Genomic DNA, 22,299 nt, shown 5'->3' with positions numbered 1-22,299 from the left:
ATGCAAGCCATTGACGTCTTAACTGTTTTTTTCCCTCCTAATTTTTCATATTAATTTTTCGATTTTTTTTTTATGTAAACAGAACTATTGCCTTTACTAACAGTGGACATTGCAATTTCGTGCTGGTGAGATTTTCATGTTTTATGTGCAGTTAATTTTTTTTCCTCACCTACTCGATTTTGTTCAAAACATTTCATGGTGCTCTAATTTCAACAAATCATTCGCTTATGTTATCTTATCTTATTTGTATCATTTTCGAAACAAGGCCTGGTAAAATATGGTTAAATGTGCCGTGATAAATGTGTATAGTTACAATGACTTTTTATATGGCTAAACGCCATTTTCCCTTTCTCTCCTTATTTCCGCCTCACACACATGTGCTGCTTTTGTTTTATGCCTAGCGAACTATTTTTGATTCATAACTGAAAAGTATGTGATTACACTGATATTACCCTTGCTTATCGAGCTGTATGTGACATCGAGTACTGAAACCTTTCAAAAAATTATCTCAATACAGTAGTTGTTCTGAACACTGATTTTCCAACGTCCCTGCAGATAACACACATGCACCTCCACCCAAGTTCTCGCTTTTGGCGCGTTTTTTATTTCCTTACACAATACCTTTCATCAAACTTGATAGTGCTTCATATGCAGAGAACTAACTGTTATTGAGGTGATGTCTAACCACTAGCATTTTCATATATGATTACTGAACTTAAAATCAAAAGACACCTTCTTACATTTAATATAATTTAATATATTTGGTTAGGAGGCTGTACAATATGTTTTTTTAAACCATATTCATTTTGCATCATACTATACTTCCACCATTTATGTTGTATGGACTAGTAACTATGCCGATTACTTTGTTTATAATATCTTTACTCATTTTACATAATAAACTTCGATTCAAAGCACTGCATCATTGAATAATTATTTCAAATATATACGTTCCCTCTTTTAATCCATATTCACAACTGAATTTATTGTATACTAAAACTCTATTCATGTGTTTGACGTAATCTCAACTGTACTCACTTCACATTTTCTCTTCTCAACCTGAATTATTCATGCTGCAACTCGCTAGCCTGCGACGGCCCGTCAAGCCTTTGTTAGCGGGTCGTGAACCATGCAAACAATCGTACCTCTGTGTAAAAAAAAATGTATTGCTGTAACCAAGCACCGCCGCAGTTGTGCTACACTCAGACTGATAATCCGAGTTGCAAATTGCGAGTCGCTAAATGAAATGTACAACAGTGTGTTTAACACTGTTTGGGATTCTCAATGGGGTCGCAAATTGCTGGGCTCATTAATATTAATGAGCCTCTCGCAATTTGCGAGCACATTGGGAATACTCGCCCTCCCAGGGATGGTGGCCTGCTGGGCTCAGCAGGCCACCACGTCTGGGACTGCTTTTAAATAAAGCAGTGTTTTAAAAAAAATGCAGCCCGTTTACCATGCATTTAAAAAAAAATATTGAAAATGAAACGGTTTATTTTTATTTTTTAAGGGCAGGCAGAGGTCCCTGGGAACTCTGGCTGCCTGCATTTGCAAAGGGAAGGGGTCTCCTGGGGACCCCTTCCCATTTGCGAATGCATTACCATCTACTTGAAGTAGATGGTAATTGCAAGTGTTTTGTGACCGAAAAACATTTGTACATGGTTTTGAGACTCGCTATTTACAGAGGTGATGGTGTGCACTTCTCAGATGAGGGGAATAGAATATTCCTCCTGAATTTAAGACTGTGCATAGGTACCTAAATCAGCCACAGAACCCAAAAGCTCTTTTCAGAGCTACCCTACCTCTAATCACTCCAAATGATTATCTTTTTCTAACTTTTTCACTATTTTTCACCAAAGTACGCTCCCCGGTACGCTGCCCGGTGCGCGTACTGGGCGCTCCCCCCCCCCGCGAAAATTTAAAAATATTTTTTTTTATCGCCTATATGGGCCTCCTAAGCCCCCCTCAGAAAACCTAGGCGGTCAGGGAGTGCCTACCGTGCCCCCTTATACCCATTCCCAACATTGTTTGTCTGCCGTTTTCTGTCTCAAATCTACCGAAACACAAAATGGAGGACTCCCGTAGCGCTGCCAGGAAGCGCTCCCAGAAAATGTTAAAAGGTAATTTACATAAAAACCACTGGAGACACTTTCACCAAATATACAATAGCTCATACTACATACCAATCCCTACCATTTTCCCAAATTTGATGGAATTCCATTGAGCCATTTAGCCTGTAGACCTCTTTAAATATCCTGAGGTAAATTACTTCACAAAAACACATCTGAAGTGTTAGAATTGACAACCAATTAAAATGTTACTTTCATTTTCTACTTTTTTTTCTGACATTTGATTGGTTATGTACATAAATATATATAAAGAAAGAGAGGGAAACACAGCCATTTTGACTACTACTTCCTGGTGTACATTTCAAAAGGATTTTCACTAATAACTTCAACTTCTTTTTAAAGGTAAGTTGTTATTTTGAAAACTGAAGTATATTGCGCACTTAAAGTTAATATGGAAAACTTTTTCTGATAGTTATATACTATCCCTCTGTAATAGTTATAGATTTAGATAGACTTCTCTGTTATAGTTATGGATGGATTTAGGCTTGTCTTGTATAATTATGAGTTTACTTAGGTTTCATCACATACACTTTTTTATATTTCTACTTCCAGTCTGATACCATACAGTGCCCAAAGATAAATTCACTGTTAAAAACTACCTATCTAAACTTAAACCCAACAGTGCCCTATCTCCACATATATATACATTTTGTTATGCAAATTTCACCCAAAATGGAAGGAGAACAAAAAATGTCATTTGAAATTGTCCTTGCAAACAACAATGAAGAAAACATTGAACCAAATGACATTGAATTCATGGACGAATCACGAGACCATGAACTTCTACAATGTGTACAATCTGTGGATTTCCTCCTTCAAAATGAGGACATTTCGGACAGTCAAATGTTGGAAGTTATGTTCACTCAAAATGAGGACATTTCGGACAGTCAAATGTTAGACGTTATATTTAATTTGGAAAATGAATCTCGAAAATAAATTTATATTTAATAATTCGAAAATTGTTTGAGACATTATTCATTTTTATATGTAATTCTTAAACTAGTACCAAATTGATTATAATGTAAAGTCAGACTTATAGTATACTGTGCAACTTTTTTGTGTTACATAGTAATTTTGCTCATAGATACTTCCTTTCTCCCACTATATTATCTCCAATGTGTATTTGACATCTCTTTTTCATCTCCTGCCTCCATGTTCTTTCTGCTTTCCTGACAGACTATGATATGGATTCCATATAGCACAATAATTTCAGTAACAACATGCAAGATATCTACAGAGGAAACGGTGTACATTAAATTTAAGACTCAACATTGGTACCTACATGTTGGTACTTAAAACACCCAAACAACACAACAACTCTATGCAGACCTACCCTACCTCTAATCACTTTGAATTATTATTTTCCTGTTTCACTGGGTTTTCCCCGTAGTATGCTCCCCGATCCGCTCCCCGGTGCGCGTACCGGGCGCTACCCCCCACGAAAATCGAAAAAAAATATATTTTTATTTTCGCCCCGCGCGTCCCTTTTATGGCCCCCACATCAAACCTAGGGGGTGAGGGGGGGTCTACCCTGCCCCCTTTTGGTCATTTCCCCCTTTTTTTTTTGCCACCTCTTGTGTCTCGATCCTACCGAGACACAAGATGGCGGCCGCTGCGGACTGTTTCGAATGTTTACAGACACCCGAGAGCCAATCAGCGTGGCGCGCCCTGTGCACTCTCCGGTACGCGTACCGGAGCGCGGCTATAGATATATACATTTTTTTGAACATAAATTACTCAAAATCCTCTGGAGCACATATCTTGAGACATAGCAAAGGCACATCGGGCTACCAGTCCCTACAATTTTGCCATGTTTGGTGCAAATCCATTCAGCCATTCGAGCTAAAAGTGAAACAGACCGCCCTATGGAAATTAACATGGGGAAAACACGTTTTGGGACCCCCCTTTTATCTCGGCCCCCGCTTGACGAATCACCCCCAAACTTTCAGGGAAGGAGCGGAGAGCCACGGGGCAAAGTTGCTAAAAGTCTCAGGCTGATTCCTCAACCGGCGCCAAAGTTATTCCAAATAGAATGTTGCGATTTCCCTATGGAAATCAATCCTAACTATAACTACCTACTGGCGACCGCCAGTAGGTAATATATATATATATTACCTACTGGCGGTCGCCAGTAGGTATATATAGTTAGGATTTTTTCTCTATGGGTTTTTTGAAAATTCTATGTCTAATAACTTTGGCGTTTGTGGACGGAATCGGCTGAAATTTTCAGGAAAATGGCACATTTTGTTTCTGAGCAGCCCTTGAAAATTTGGGGGGGGTTCGTCCAGTGGGGGCCGAGAAAAAAGGGGGGTCCCAAAACGTGTTTTTAACATTGAGTTTTCCATAGGGCGGTTGGCCTCACTTTTAGCCCGAACGGCTGAATGGATTTGCACGAAACTTGGCAAAATTGTAGGGACTGGTAGCCCGATGTGCCTTTTGTAGGTCTCAATATATGTGCTCCAGTGGATTTTGAGAAATTAACGTTTAAAAAAAGATATATATCTGTAACAGCGGACCGGGCAGCGTCCCAGGACGCGTACTTTTCGCGCAACGGAGCTTTGTGAAGCGAAGCTGATTGGTTCTCCGGCGTCTGTCAACATTCCAAACAGTCCGTAGCGGCCGCCATCTTGTCTCTCGGTAGGATCGAGAGACAAGAGGAGGTCAAAACAAAGGGGGAAATAACTATAAGGGGGCATAGTAGATCCTCGCTGACCCCCTAGGTTTGATGTGGAGGTTTTAAAAGGGCCCCGCGGGGCAAAAAAAAATAATAATAATAATAATCGAACGGCTGAATGGATTTGCACGAAACTTGGCAAAATTGTAGGGACTGGTAGCCCGATGTGCCTTTGCTAGGTCTCAATATATGTGCTTCAGTGGATTTTGAGAAATTAACGTTCAAAAAAAGATATATATCTGTAACAGCGCACCGCTTCGCGTACTTTTCGCGTTACGGAGCTTTGCGAAGCGAAGCTGATTGGCTCTCCGGTGTCTGTAAACATTCCAAACAGTACGTAGCGGCCGCCATCTTGTCTCTCGGTAGGATCGAGAGACAAGAGGAGGCCAAAGCGAAGGGGCAAATGACCATAAGGGGGCATAGTAGATCCTCGCTGACCCCCTAGGTTTGATGTGGAGGTTTTAAAAGGGCCCCGCGGGGCAAAAAAAAAAATAATAATAATAATCGAACGGCTGATGACCATAAGGGGGCATAGTAGATCCTCGCTGACCCCCTAGGTTTGATGTGGAGGTTTTAAAAGGGCCCCGCGGGGCAAAAAAAAATAATAATAATAATAATCGAACGGCTGAATGGATTTGCACGAAACTTGGTAAAATATTAGGGACTGGTAGCCCGATGTGCCTTTGCTATGTCTCAATATATGTGCTTCAGTGCATTTTGAGAAATTAACGTTCAAAAACAAGATATATATCTGTAACAGCGCTCCGCTTCGCGGAGATAAAATTATATGTGTATTACCTAGCTGTTGCTAACACCAGTTAGCGACGGCTAGTAGGAGATAGCGACCATCTTGGGTCCCACTTTGCATGTGAGTGATATTTATCACTAATGACATGCAAAGTGGGCATGCCAAGATGTTAGCGACTGGAAACAGTCGCTAACATCGCTATCTCCTATTATCAACTTTTGGAAATATTCGAGATAAGCGCGAATATCTCCAAAAAGTAACAGCTGCCCTGAGCAGTTCTTAGCCATGTTATCCAATGGGAGGTGGATAACATGGCTAAGAGCATTAGCTCGGTAATGCATGAATATCGCGGAGTTTTCAGCGACATTAATGCATTGCGCTCGTTTTTTATCGTATTTGCGATAAACCTTGATAATAGCAAGGTTTATCTGCGATAATTTCTGACGGTAAAAAAATCGTTGCTAAGCATCGTTAGGGATAAATATCGCTTAACCTTGGTAATATGCCCCAACGTCTGTTAACGTTCGATTCGAAGGAAATCAGGAATTGTTGAAAAACATTGTGTGCGCCATCTTGTCTTTTTTCAAATGCCACACTTTTGTCGTGCACGGCAGCCATTTTAGATGCCTTGACCAGATCCACTCTGTGAACGCTGTCGATCCTTAGCATGGCTCCCCACCCTCGCAAGCATCTCCCCCAGGCAGTGGTCACCCCCGCTCTCTGTTTTATGCATGGGTAATAAACCTCCCCCCATCTGCGCTGTTCTTCCCTGAGAATCACACCCTGTGCCCGCCCGACACCTCCCTTTCGCCCTATTCACTACCGCACCCTCTGACACTCCTTTTCCTCTGTGTCCGATTGTCCAGGCCGGTCCTAGGCTATCAGCTAGCCCTGCAGATGTAGTTTATGGCCACAGCTGTAAAGAATCACCCGTCTTCAAAGGAGTTATAGTAGATCAAGGCCCACACTCGATGAGATCCGTCACAGCAGAAGCGTTGCTATTATCTGAAAACCATTCTGTATTGTGATTGGGGAGGGGACCGAGCGTGAAGCGGAAGATTCCAGGGATGACTCTTTGTACATCAAAGTTTTTACAATTATGTGTCACATTAAAAATATATAGCACTCCGACAAAGTAGTAAGATTATAAAACTTTAATAATTTATAAATATATACAAGAAAACAAAAATAGTAATAACATATAAACATTTTTAGAGAAAAACAACGAAGTAGCGGTCGGCTGTGCGAATAGTCCCAACGCAGCACAACGTCCAGATTTCCGGCGTGGGGCGTCGCGGGGGGTGGGTGATCAGTAGCAAACTGTTGTGCGAATAGTTCCAAGGCAGCAGAACGCGCCGAAATCTAGATGACACAAAAGTGATGTCTAGTAAGTTGCCACCCAGCAAATAACGGCGTGGGGCGTCGCGGGGGGTGGGTCATCAGTAGCAAACTGTTGTGCGAATAGTTCCAAGGCAGCAGAACGATGGCACCAAGGTGATGTCCAGTAAGTTGCCGCACTGGTTTTGGTATCCTACAATGCTGCTCCGAATAACGGCGTGGGGCGCCCCGGGGGAGGCGGCGTGAACGGGCCTCTCCAGGTGGAGTCTCGTCTGTTGTAGTGGGGCGCCCCTTTACCGTTTCAGTTGCCATTCCGTCCGCTTTTGGTCCACTGTGTCAAAATCCGCCATTCAGCTGAGTTGCGCCCACTCTTGCGGTGCAGCGATAGGCGGCTGTCACAGGACTCTCAAAATGGCGGCAGGCTGTTTCCTTTTTGGGCCTGGTCCACTGAAATGGCCCTGGGACACCTTGGAAATCGGACGCTTGTCTGCTAGGTCTTGGACCCCATTCTCGAAAGCGTCCCCTCCGCCTTGAGAATTCATCAAAAGTTTTGGGGGCCCCGACTCCTGCAGGCTTCTGGTGGGGAGCGGCTGCCATGATTGCTCGCGGAATGACCACGACGGAGCCACGAGATGGTGGTGCTTTCATGCTGACGCCAGCTTCAGTCTGAAACATCCAGAAACAAGGTGGGGCTTTCATCGTTTGGGGGAAAAAAAAAGTTTTCATCCAATGAAAAGTGTTGTTTTTAGGTCATATGATCAAGCCTTCCATCATTAGGAAACCAAAAGTAAAATGAACCAATGAAAAGTTTTATAAACAAGTCACATGACCTGTTATGCGGCATAGGGTATAAAATGCGGAGAAAATACGTTGGCACGTGAGGCGGCGTCAGTAGCGGACCGATGTGCGAATAGGCCGAAGGCAATACAACGCGCCAAGATCCGGATGGCATCGAGGTGGTGTCATAGTTGAGAGTTCTGAGCAGCGGTTGTAACACTGTCTGAAGCTTATTTGCAGCTGCTGCAGCTTCACTACGCGCCAAGATCCGGATGGCACCGAGGTGGTGTGTAGGAAGTTGCCGCACTGGTGTGGCCATCCTACAATGCTGAAAGTCGGCGTGGGGCGCCCCGTTGGCCTGTGAGTTTGCGTCAGTAGCGGACCGATGTGCGAATAGGCCGAAGGCAGCACAACGCGCCAAGATCCGGATGGCACCGAGGTGGTGTCTAGTAAGTTGTCGCACTTCTGTGGCCATCCTACAATGTTGAAAGTCGGCGTGGGGCGCCCCGTTGGCCTGTGAGATGGTGTCAGTAGCGGACTGATGTGTGAATGGGGCCAAAGGCAGCGCAACAATATTTTCTACTATATTTCCGGTGTAGAAGAGACCACAAGGCGCTGAGATGCCAAGATCCGGATGGCACCGAGGTGGTGTCTTGCAAGTTGTGGTACTGGTGTGGCCATCCTACAATGCTGAAAGTCGGCGTGGGGCGCCCCGTTGGCCTGTGAGATGGCGTCAGTAGCGGACCGATGTGCGAATAGGCCGAAGGCAGCACAACAATATTTTCTGACTGACACCACAAGGCGCTGAGATGCCAAGATCCGGATGGCACCGAGGTGATGTCTAAGTTGCGGACTGATGTGCGAATGGGGCCAAAGGCAGCGTAACAATATTTTTTGTATGGAAGATACCACTAGGCGTTGAGATGCCAAGATTCGGATGGCACTGAGGTGATGTCTAGCAAGTTGGTGTGGTCATCCTACAATGCTGAAACTCGGCGTGGGTCACCCCATTAGCCTGTGAGATGGCGTCAGTAGCGGACCGATGTGCGAATAGGCCGAAGGCAGCACAACGCGCCAAGATCCGGATGTCACCGTGGTGGTTTCATAGTTGAGAGGCACTTCATCTGCAGTGGGGCGCCGAGATCCGGATGGCACCGAGGTGATGTCTAGCAAGTTGCTGTACTGGTGTGGTCATCCTACAATGCTGAAACTCGGCGTGGGTCGCCCCATTAGCCTGTGAGATGGCGTCAGTAGCGGACCGATGTGCGAATAGGCCGAAGGCAGCACAACGCGCCAAGATCCGGATGTCACCGTGGTGGTTTCATAGTTGAGAGGCACTTCATCTGCAGTGGGGCGCCGAGATCCGGATGGCACCGAGGTGATGTCTAGCAAGTTGCTGTACTGGTGTGGTCATCCTACAATGCTGAAACTCGGCGTGGGTCGCCCCATTAGCCTGTGAGATGGCGTCAGTAGCGGACCGATGTGCGAATAGGCCGAAGGCAGCACAACGCGCCAAGATCCGGATGTCACCGTGGTGGTTTCATAGTTGAGAGGCACTTCATCTGCAGTGGGGCGCCGAGATCCGGATGGCACCGAGGTGATGTCTAGCAAGTTGCTGTACTGGTGTGGTCATCCTACAATGCTGAAACTCGGCGTGGGTCGCCCCATTAGCCTGTGAGATGGCGTCAGTAGCGGACCGATGTGCGAATAGGCCGAAGGCAGCACAACGCGCCAAGATCCGGATGTCACCGTGGTGGTTTCATAGTTGAGAGGCACTTCATCTGCAGTGGGGCGCCGAGATCCGGATGGCACCGAGGTGATGTCTAGCAAGTTGCTGTACTTGTGTGGTCATCCTACAATGCTGAAACTCGGCGTGGGTCGCCCCATTAGCCTGTGAGATAGCAGTTCTTTGGATTTGGGCCTGGCTCGTCTGCTGTAGTGGGGCGCCCCTTTACCGTTTCAGTTGCCATTCAGCTGAGTTTCGGCTGCTCTTGATGCTACAGCGACAGGCGGCTGCAACAGGACTCTCAAAATGGCGGCCTGTTCTTTGGATTTGGGCCTGGTCCACTAAAATGGCCCTGGGACACCTTAGAACTCGGACGCTCGATTTTTTTTTCCTTTCCTGTACATGCAAAAAAAGGTAAATGCCCGGTACGTTACACGCTTCATCTGCCACGATGAACTCTCTAGAGGAACCGAAAAAAAATATAGTTGTGGTAACTATACCATGCATTGTCATATGGAGAGGTGGCACCAATTAATTATAGTGCTGCATAAAAGAGATTTGGAGGAGAACCCCTGACCTGCTAGTACATTCATCAAAGAAGTGGCACTGAGAGCTTCAGAGGCAAGGGAAACGGTCCCAAATATTTAGAAGAACTTTGGAAAGATTAAAATAACATGTTTAGATTGTGGCAAATTTATTTCATGTGGACATCTGAGTGTTACTCTAATAAATATAGTATATGAACATCATCATAGTCGATGGTTGGTAGAGACATTTTGACTATATCCTGGACCTGCCCGTCCTCGCCCAAAATGGCGCCAGAATAAATGGGACTCGTAACTCCTTGTTGTGTACTGGTTGCAGAACCTTGAAATCACGAGATACGTATGCAGTTTTGAAGCACATGGCGGGCGGGGACGAGAATTGATTGAATATTTCGACATCCCTATTGATATTAAGTTCTGATGTGTTATTGATTACTGTACTGTTGAAAGTTCGAATTAACGTCACCCATGGTACTTGCCCGCAAATGTATATCTAGATAATTTTATTGTAACTGGCCCTGTCGTATTTTAATTATAAAATGTACGTCCACCGATTCCGTAACTGTTAGACACCTTAGTTCTTGCAACCTAATGGCCCGCCCGTTACGTTCCTCTACAGTGTAAATGTCTATTTATCATATACGATTACAGTTTGCTCCGTGGCCGGCCCACGTGGTTATAGGCTCGTATTTGTATAATGAAATTTTCACAATAAAGGTTTTTAAAAGAAAACATGGTAGTAGTATATACATTGGTAAAGTTTTTAATAATAGTCACTGTTTTAGAATCATTAAAAGGCAAGTGAAATAAAGCAGACCAATTACATGAAGGGTAAAAGGTATAATACGAAGGAACGCAGTAAAGATAAATGGTCAAGGGCTGTTGTGTTTTCTATTCCTGCAACATAAAGTGATCGATAAGAATCTCATATTCAGGCGTATCGGCGACTAAGACAGCAGGTCGACCCTCTTTTGCTCAACGGCTCCGTCATGGGACGAAGAAACGCTCTTTTTCTCGAAAAAAGAATATATTTTACTTGCAGGACAGTTGTAAAATTTCCGGGAAAGTACATTAGCCTGGAACATTATAACATATATTTAAGAAAAAATAATGTTCGGAAGTAATGAAAAGCGTAATTTTTAGGTCATATGACCAAGCCTTTCATCATTACAATAAGAAAAGTAAAATGAACCAATGAAAAGTTTTATTAACAAGTCACATGACTTGTTATGCTTACGTTACGCGCTGCGCGCCCCGGATGACTTCCGGATGCGCTAACGCGGCGCGTCATATGACGCATTACGCGACAACGCAGGTACAGAATATAGTCAAAATGTCTCCACCAACCAGCGGTCGGAACACAACCCCTTTCAGCAGGCTAAATAGTTCTGTTAAATGACAACAGAAGGGACAGGCAACAAGAACCATCAGTCAAAGAGGGGAGGGCTAGTTCTTCTCTACCGGGTTACATTGGGGCGCTACCGGAACTGATCGAATTGGTAGTCTACAGTGTTTCTGGATGTTTCAGACTGAAGCTGGGGTTAGCATGAGAGCAGCACCATTTCGTAGCTCCGTCGTGGTCATTCCGCAACCAATCATGGCAGCCGTTCTTTATCGTTATTTTGGGCGGGGTGGGTGGCGGAGCAGAGCTGTTTTGCAGCCATCATTGTGTGGAGTTCAGTTCATCTCACTAGTTTTGTATTTGTCATGAGGGGTTGTTCCTAATGTTTCTATTTTAGCGAGGTCAAAAAGAGATCCCATTAGTGGCCTACTGATTTTGCTCGATTCATTTTCTTTTTTTTTACACGATTTTTCGTTATCTGCAAAGACTAAACAGAGTATTGCGACTCTGTGTTTGTTTGTAAATAGAGAATGAACCAAAGAGAACTAATTCTAAAACAGTAAATACTTGGATAACAATGAATCAAATGGAGAGAGAAGCAGGCACGACGGATTACAATGGGGGCAAAGACCTGCGTTAACTACCTTTCACTATCTGCAAAGAGAGAGTACTCCTAATAGAAATGAGGGGGGGGGGCACCATTCAAAGCAGATCAGTGTGCATAAACACGAAAATGTTTTCACTTACCACGTACTTGACATTCGACAGCTTATGATATTTGCTATTAAAAAACCATTGAAATTCACTGAAAAAACCATAGGTTATAGACCATATATAGTTAGGAATTAGCATTTACAAAACCTTGAAAATTCACTGAAAAAACCATAGGTTATAGACCATATATAGTTAGGAATTAGCATTTAAAAAACCTTATTTTACTCACACAAAACCATTGAAATTCCATATATAGTTAGTTGCACTAACTATATATCGCGCACCTGCAATCCACTGCTGATGATGTCACATATTACATCATTCATGACATGGTCAGTGACATCACTGATGACATCACTGATGACATCTCAAATGACATCACTGATGACATCACTGATGACAACATCCAGTGACTGTATGTTTCTGTAAAGTTAAAATGTGTCTTACATATTGAAGAATGAGTGGAAGTATAAGTGTCTGGACAAAGGATTTAGTAGGTGCATGACTGAATGCATGAGTGAGTGATTAAATGTGTCTCACTGAGTGCATGGGTTAGTGACTAAAGTGTCTTAATTTGTGCATCATTATGTCTGTTGTTCTGTAAACTGCTGCATGTTTTGATCAGTAGCTATATGATTAACTATATGGGTTATTGATTGATTGCCCAAGTATTTGCATGGGAGACTGAGTGTGTGTGTGGCTGGATGGGAGGTGTGTGACTCTGTACAGATCAATGTGTACTTGTATCAATGATTGTATAAGAGAGTAAGTATGTGTTAGTATATGGTTGAAAACGTAAGGTGCTCTATGTTTAACTGTATAGAGTAGAAAATGGAAGTGTGATTGATTCTTTACAGGACTGACTAGGTGTGTGAGTAACTCCATGGATGAGTGGCAGAGTGTGAGTGTCTGTATAGGTGTATGAGTGCATATGATTGTGTTGTAAACATGAGTGATTGTATGTATGAATGATTGTATGGGTGAATGAGTGAATGTGTGTGTAGACGTAGGAATCAGTGAGTACGTATGTAGTAACTAGTATTGGTGTGTCAATGGTTTCAAAAATTATACTCTGTTTTTAACACTGGGTGAAACAGAGGTTATATTAAAATGTGAGGAGATGCATTGTATTGTCACATGAATGATATCATCAGTGATGTGATCATTGATGTCAAGTGAGATGTCATCAGTGATGTCATTTGAGATGTCATCAGTGATGTCATCAGTGATGTCACTGACCATGTCATGAATGATGTAATATGTGACATCATCAGCAGTGGATTGCAGGTGCGCGATATATAGTTAGTGCAACTAACTATATATGGAATTTCAATGGTTTTGTGTGAGTAAAATAAGGTTTTTTAAATGCTAATTCCTAACTATATATGGTCTATAACCTATGGTTTTTTCAGTGAATTTTCAAGGTTTTGTAAATGCTAATTCCTAACTATATATGGTCTATAACCTATGGTTTTTTCAGTGAATATATATATATATATATATATATATATATATTGTCTCACGATCCACTCCAATTTAGGCTAGAAAAATGACCAGCACAGCCATATCGATGCGATTTGTTTTAATTCAAGTCCCTAACCCCCACAACAGACGCGTTTCGCCAACAGGCTTCGTCAGTGTTAACCAGTGCAAAGTTACAAGACGCCATTTAAAGCCACCATTCCTATTTACATAAACAACATAGATGACGGTTTGTTTGTAGTTCAAAGAACAAATTCAGTGGCCATCTTTTAGTGTGCAATAGGCAAACAAATGTACATTTATCAAACGGCGCTATGTAAATAAAGTGCTTGGGTGCAAATTAAAAAACAGTTATAGCAACAGGTTAATCAATTGTAATTTTCTACATATTGTTTGAGACTGGTTTTTTGAGCACTTTGACACGGCTTGAAAAGGCAATTTTCAGTTTCTCATTACATCTATTTTTGCCCTCAATCAAGCCCTAGTCACTTTCTTGTTGCCCTGAGTGGGCATATTTGTATTCCTAACAAGGACATATTTCAATTGGGCCCTGAGTGGGCAATTTAAGTCCGAGGAACAGAGAAAGTGCTCAATTTCATAATATACACATATCTATTTACAGGATTATACTTTAGTATATTTTTATATATCTAGCCAGGCTATTGCTGAAAATGTTACAGTTCTAGAGGTGTACCCACATCTCTTCATTGTTGTTGAGTCCCCAGGGAACCATTGTTTTAAGACCAATGATGTATTTAGACTCCAAAGTGCGGAGTCCTTTCACCCTGTCACCTCCTCTTTCTGTGCGTTCCACCTGATCTATACAATAAAAGCTGAGCAGCATATATATATATATATAACCTACTGGCGGTCACCAGTAGGTAGTTATAGTTAGGATTGATTTCCATAGGAAATCCACAACATTCTATTTGGAATAACTTTGGTGATGGTGGACGAATCTTCGTGAATTTCTCCAAGAAAATGGCCTGCTTGGTCTGCTCCTTCCCTCAAAGTTTGGGGGTGATTTGTCAAGTGGGGGCCGAGAAAAAAGGGGGTTCTAAAACGTGTTTTCCCCATGCAATTTTTCTTGGGGACCTTTAGCCAGGGCTACAGCCCGAACGGCTGAACGGAATTACACGAAATTTTGCAGAGTGGTAGAGTTCTGTTCGCAGATAGTGCTTTGTGTTAAATGGTGTGAATCCGTTCAGTAGTTTCTGAGAAAATTGGAAGTAAATTCATAGCGATATTTAGAGACAGAGTTTAGCATGCGTACGGAAATCTGTTCAATTACGAGCGCAAGCTGCATGCTGATTGGCTGTGAACTGTCTGTCAACACTCAAAACCAGGAAGTGTTGGCGGCCATCTTGTGCCTCGCTAGAACCGAGTCACAAGAAAACAGTAAAACAAAGTTAAGAAATAAGGGAAGGGGGTAGGCTAGAAACATTCTGACCCTCTAGGCTTGCTCTGGGGGTCGTACATGGATGTTTAGGCTCTATTTTTTATTTTAATTTTTTTAAAGGAAAATTGCGGAGTACGCGTATGGAAATACGTACAATTACGAGCAAGAGCTGCATGCTGATTGGCTGTCAATACTCCAAACCAGGAAGAGTTGACAGCCATCTTGTTTGTCGGTAGAGCAGAGTCACAAGAAAACAGTAAAACAAAGTTGAGAAATAAGGAAAAGGGGCAGGGTAGAAACATTCTGACCCTATAGTTTTGGTCAGGGGGTGGTACATGGATCTTTAGGCTCAATTTTCATTTTTTTTTAAAATAAAAAATGGCGGGGTACTCATGCAGTACTTGTACGCGGTGGAAAAGGTGGAAAAAAAACTAGTAGTCCGTTTTATTCATTAGGTTCCGGGGGGCAATTTACGGGGGCAATTTTTTTGCATAATGGGGGCTTGAAAGGTGCCGAGAGCAATGGGAAACGGCAATCCTCTGGTTTTATTTTATAGTATGGGGGTTTACGGTCCTACTCCCCGCAGACTCGGTGAGCAGCACCCCTCGGGTCTTTTTAAAAAAAAAATGTTTTGAGCTCTCTTTCTCTTCCTGTACACGTCACCTTTCTGGGGCAGTGATTTGTAAAATGACCTTCCAGCTCCGGGTACCTGCATTGTCTGGAGTATTTATTAATGTTGGGAGGGTGGGCTTGATAATACGTCCTTGTTAATTCCCATAGAAGCCTATTTTCTGGTGTTAACATGGGCTTCTATAGGAAATAACAAGGCCATATTATCAAGCTCATTATTGCCGTTTTATCTGCATTTTCCTGCCAATAAAACAGCAATAATTTTAATACCGGTCCTTGATAATATGTACCTAAGTTTACTGGTCAAAAAAAGAGCAATGGGCCATATTATCAACAAAAGGCGATTCATTATCATCGCTTTTATCGGCAGGAAACTGCCGATAAAGCGGCGATAATATGTTTGATCATCAAAGCAGCAATAATGGGCTTGATAATATGCCCTTGTGAATAACCATAGCAGCCCAGGTTAACATCAGAACCTGGGATGCTATGGGAATTTACAAGGATCTATGGTTTTTTATTAATGTTGGGAGGGTGGGCTTGATAAAACGTCCTTGTTAATTCCCAAAGAGGTCTATGATCTGGTGTTAACATGGGCTTCTATGGGAAATAACAAGGTCGTATTATCAAGCTCATTATCGCAGTTTTATCGGCAGTTTCCTGCCAATACAACAGCGATAATTTTAACATCGGTTCTTGATAATATGCACCTAAGTTTACTGGTCAAAAAAAGAGCAATGGGCCATATTATGAACAAGAGGCGATACATTATCGTCACTTTTATCGGCAGGAAACTGCCGATAAAGCGGCGATAATATGTTTGATCATATGCCCTTGTGAATAACCATAGCAGTCCAGGTTAACACCAGTACCTGGGCTGCTATGGGAAGTTACAAGGGCCTATTATCAAGCACATTATCGCCGCTTTATCTGCAGTTTCCTGTCGATAAAAGCGGCGATAATGTATCGCCTTTTGTTGATAATATGCTCATTCATTTCTATGATAGTATGTAAAGCTTTCCTTTTTTTGTGTAGCAGTTGTACTCTCTACACATGCGCAGCGTCGTTTCGAAGCCCACGTTTTCTTTTTCTTCAAGTTCAACAAGCAACTCTTTCTTTATTTCAGGTAGTAAATCTGTCGCTTTCTTTTCTCATTTCGTGTGTGTCATCCGCTGCTGTACTTTTGTACAGTATTAATAATCATATTTTTTCTATATTTAGTTGAAAGGTAGTGCTGAGGCGCCAAACGTTGATTACGTACTCTATCCACCGCCATTTTAGTAGTTTTTCACCGTTGTTTTTTATTATATCTGTTAGTTAGAACTCAGTAGTTTTCAATCCTAGTCTTGAATATCTTACTATGTTATTTCAACATTTTTTTTATTGTGGACCGTCATACCCCTCCCCCACAAAATAAAAGAAGTATGTAGTTTTTTTATTAACTTTTATTAAACAATAAATATAAACAAAACTCAATTATAACTATATTAGAACTAGAAAAATTACTTTAACAAACAATGTTATAAACAAATTGTGAAATGGATTCCAAAAGGTGTCTGATTGGTAATATGCAAAAGAAAAAAGAAAATTTGAGTTTAGAATTATGTAGATGTGAGTAAATGAGCTGAAGCATTACGGGGCATATTATCAAGAACGGCGATAAAATTATCGCCGTTTTAGTGGTAGGAAACTGCAGCTAAAGAGGAGATAATGGGCTTGATAATATGCTCTTGTGAATTCCCATAGCAGTCCAGGTTCTGGTGTTAACCTGGGCTACTATGGGAATTCACAAGGGCATATTATCAAGCCAATTATCACCGCTTTAGCGGCAGTTTCCTGCTGCTGAAACGGCGATAATTTTATCCCCGTTCTTGATAATATGCCCCTACAAGTATTGGTAACTACGGTTTTACATGTGAAGTGTGACTTGTACATTCCAGTTCTGTTATAGTGCCGCGTTCAAGTGGTATCTATATGGAAGTGCCTATTGCGTTACTTATGCCCGTTATGCCGACTTATTTCTAATGCATTGCTATGAAGGATTTGTAGATCTAGGCCTCTGTGCTTACCGTTGTATAAACCTTGCGGCCAAACACAAAAGAAAGTAGAGTTCACAACTTCATTTGAACAATTCTTCTACACGTCCAAGCAGACAGCAGTGTCTATAAGTTTAAGAGAGAAAGAGAAATGTTGTCACAGAGAGTAAGAGAAAGAAAGTGAGAGAAAACAAAATGAAAACTGTGTCGCAGAGTCTGTAGTTGGGATTTTTTCTTGAAAAGTCAGACGTAGATTTACTAGCTCCTTGCATCACTTTACCCATGTTAAAAGTGATTCAAAAGTGGCGTAATTCGGTTGTGGATCTGTTTGTCGGACTGTTGTAACCTATCTGTTGTCACTGCTTGTAGGTAATTATAGATTTTACAGAGAAGCTGCTGAACACTACGCACTCTGGGCCATAATAAAAAGCCTGGGCGACAAAATTATCGCCACTTTATCGGAAGGAAAGTGTCGCTAAAGTGGCGATAATGGGTTTGATAATATGCTCTATGGAATTCTAATCGAATCTCATGTTAGATGTCCTTCACATCTAACATGAGCTTTGATTGGAATTCCATAGAGCATATTACCAAACCCATTATCGCCACTTTAGCCGCACTTTACTGCCGATAAAGTGGCGATAATTTTGTTGCCAAGGCTTGATAATATGGCCCTCTTTACTTTCACAAATAAAGGTTACACTACAGTTTTACGAGTGCAGTGTACCTGGTACATTTCACTTGTTATAGTGCCGCGTTCAAGTGGTGTCTATATGGAAGTGTCTACTGCGTTACTGACGCCCGTTATGACGACTTATTTCTCATGCATTGCTATGAAGGATTTGTAGATCTAGGCCTCTGTGCTTACCGTTGTATAAACCTTGCAGCCAACCACATAAGAAAGTAGAGTTCACAACTTCATTTGAACAATTCTTATACACGTCCAAGCAGACAGCAGTGTCTATAAGTTTAAGAGAGAAAGAGAAATGTTGCCACAGAGAGTGAGAGAGAGAAAGAGAGAGAAAACAACATTAAAACTGTGTCGCAGAGTCTGGAGTTGGGATTTTTTCTTGAAAAGTCAGACGTAGATTTACTAGCTCCTTGCATCACTTTACCCATGTTAAAAGTGACTCAAAAGTGGTGTAATATGGTTGTGGATCTGTTTGTAAGACTGTTGTAACCTATCTGTTGTCACTGCTCGGAGGTAATTATAGATTTTACAGAGAAGCTGCTGTACACTACGCACTCTGGGCCATAATATCAAGCCTGGGCGACAAAATTATCGCCACTTTATCGGAAGGAAAGTGTCGCTAAAGTGGCGATAATGGGTTTGATAATATGCTCTATGGAATTCTAATCGAATCTCATGTTAGATGTCCTTCACATCTAACATGAGCTTTGATTGGAATTCCATAGAGCATATTACCAAACCCATTATCGCCACTTTAGCCGCACTTTACTGCCGATAAAGTGGCGATAATTTTGTTGCCAAGGCTTGATAATATGGCCCTCTTTACTTTCACAAATAAAGGTTACACTACAGTTTTACGAGTGCAGTGTACCTGGTACATTTCACTTGTTATAGTGCCGCGTTCAAGTGGTGTCTATATGGAAGTGTCTACTGCGTTACTGACGCCCGTTATGACGACTTATTTCTAATGCATTGCTATGAAGGATTTGTAGATCTAGGCCTCTGTGCTTACCGTTGTATAAACCTTGCAGCCAACCACATAAGAAAGTAGAGTTCACAACTTCATTTGAACAATTCTTATACACGTCCAAGCAGACAGCAGTGTCTATAAGTTTAAGAGAGAAAGAGAAATGTTGCCACAGAGAGTGAGAGAGAGAAAGAGAGAGAAAACAACATTAAAACTGTGTCGCAGAGTCTGGAGTTGGGATTTTTTCTTGAAAAGTCAGACGTAGATTTACTAGCTCCTTGCATCACTTTACCCATGTTAAAAGTGACTCAAAAGTGGTGTAATATGGTTGTGGATCTGTTTGTAAGACTGTTGTAACCTATCTGTTGTCACTGCTCGGAGGTAATTATAGATTTTACAGAGAAGCTGCTGTACACTACGCACTCTGGGCCATAATATCAAGCCTGGGCAACAAAATTATCGCCACTTTATCGGAAGGAAAGTGTCGCTAAAGTGGCGATAATGGGTTTGATAATATGCTCTATGGAATTCTAATCGAATCTCATGTTAGATGTCCTTCACATCTAACATGAGCTTTGATTGGAATTCCATAGAGCATATTACCAAACCCATTATCGCCACTTTAGCCGCACTTTACTGCCGATAAAGTGGCGATAATTTTGTTGCCAAGGCTTGATAATATGGCCCTCTTTACTTTCACAAATAAAGGTTACACTACAGTTTTACGAGTGCAGTGTACCTGGTACATTTCACTTGTTATAGTGCCGCGTTCAAGTGGTGTCTATATGGAAGTGTCTACTGCGTTACTGACGCCCGTTATGACGACTTATTTCTAATGCATTGCTATGAAGGATTTGTAGATCTAGGCCTCTGTGCTTACCGTTGTATAAACCTTGCAGCCAACCACATAAGAAAGTAGAGTTCACAACTTCATTTGAACAATTCTTATACACGTCCAAGCAGACAGCAGTGTCTGTAAGTTTAAGAGAGAAAGAGAAATGTTGCCACAGAGAGTGAGAGAGAGAAAGAGAGAGAAAACAACATTAAAACTGTGTCGCAGAGTCTGGAGTTGGGATTTTTTCTTGAAAAGTCAGACGTAGATTTACTAGCTCCTTGCATCACTTTACCCATGTTAAAAGTGACTCAAAAGTGGTGTAATATGGTTGTGGATCTGTTTGTAAGACTGTTGTAACCTATCTGTTGTCACTGCTCGGAGGTAATTATAGATTTTACAGAGAAGCTGCTGTACACTACGCACTCTGGGCCATAATATCAAGCCTGGGCAACAAAATTATCGCCACTTTATCGGAAGGAAAGTGTCGCTAAAGTGGCGATAATGGGTTTGATAATATGCTCTATGGAATTCTAATCGAATCTCATGTTAGATGTCCTTCACATCTAACATGAGCTTTGATTGGAATTCCATAGAGCATATTACCAAACCCATTATCGCCACTTTAGCCGCACTTTACTGCCGATAAAGTGGCGATAATTTTGTTGCCAAGGCTTGATAATATGGCCCTCTTTACTTTCACAAATAAAGGTTACACTACAGTTTTACGAGTGCAGTGTACCTGGTACATTTCACTTGTTATAGTGCCGCGTTCAAGTGGTGTCTATATGGAAGTGTCTACTGCGTTACTGACGCCCGTTATGACGACTTATTTCTAATGCATTGCTATGAAGGATTTGTAGATCTAGGCCTCTGTGCTTACCGTTGTATAAACCTTGCAGCCAACCACATAAGAAAGTAGAGTTCACAACTTCATTTGAACAATTCTTATACACGTCCAAGCAGACAGCAGTGTCTATAAGTTTAAGAGAGAAAGAGAAATGTTGCCACAGAGAGTGAGAGAGAGAAAGAGAGAGAAAACAACATTAAAACTGTGTCGCAGAGTCTGGAGTTGGGATTTTTTCTTGAAAAGTCAGACGTAGATTTACTAGCTCCTTGCATCACTTTACCCATGTTAAAAGTGACTCAAAAGTGGTGTAATATGGTTGTGGATCTGTTTGTAAGACTGTTGTAACCTATCTGTTGTCACTGCTCGGAGGTAATTATAGATTTTACAGAGAAGCTGCTGTACACTACGCACTCTGGGCCATAATATCAAGCCTGGGCAACAAAATTATCGCCACTTTATCGGAAGGAAAGTGTCGCTAAAGTGGCGATAATGGGTTTGATAATATGCTCTATGGAATTCCAATTGAAGGTCATGTTAGATGTCCTTCACATAATACATATTTAAAGATCAAAGCAAACCACATTCACTGGATGATGTCATCAGTGATATCATCAGTGATGTCATTTGAGATGTCATGAGTGATGTCACTGACCATGTCATGAATGATGTAATATGTGACATCATCAGCAGTGGATTGCGGGCGCCCGAATTATAGTGAGTACAACTAACTATAATGGGGGAATTTCAATGGTTTTGTATGAGTAAAATGTCCAGCTAACTATAACTTGTGTAAAACCTATGGTTTTTTCAGTGAATTTCTAAGGCTTTTTACATGCTAATTTCTAACTTTGACGTTTGTCAAACCTATGTTTTTTTCAGTGAACTTCTAAGGTTTTTTAAATGCTAATTTCTAACTATAACATGTGTCAAACCTATGGTTTTTTCAGTGAATTTGCAAGGTTTTTTAAATGCTAATTTGTAACTATAACGTATGTTAAACCTATGGTTTTTTCAGTGAATTTGCAAGGTTGTTTAAATGCTAATTTCTAACTATATAAGGTCTGAAACATATGGTTTTTTCAGTGAATTTCCAAAGTTTTTAACATGCACATTTTTGTATCAATTTGTATATATTTATTTTTCACAAACAGCCTTTGTATATTATAATAGATTGACTGTATCCAGTAATATGCAATGGCACAGCTAATTTTTATGATTTGGTTAAAGTTGAACAGTATAGTCTACATCTTCAATCAACAATAAACACTCAAATTTGTTATTTACCTTTTTTTGTGATTTTTTCAATGTGCGCGCACCTCTCAATTTTTTTTCTTTTTTTTAAATGTTTTTTTTGCCCTGAGAAGGCCTAGGGGGTCAGGGAGTCTCTACCCTGCCCCCTTTAAACATTCTCCACTTTTA

This window comes from Lissotriton helveticus, chromosome 10, assembly GCF_964261635.1.
Source record: "Lissotriton helveticus chromosome 10, aLisHel1.1, whole genome shotgun sequence".
In the NCBI taxonomy this organism is placed as follows: Eukaryota; Metazoa; Chordata; class Amphibia; order Caudata; family Salamandridae; genus Lissotriton; species Lissotriton helveticus.
The sequence above is the reverse complement of the archived record's forward strand: the minus strand, read 5'-3'. Positions refer to the sequence as shown.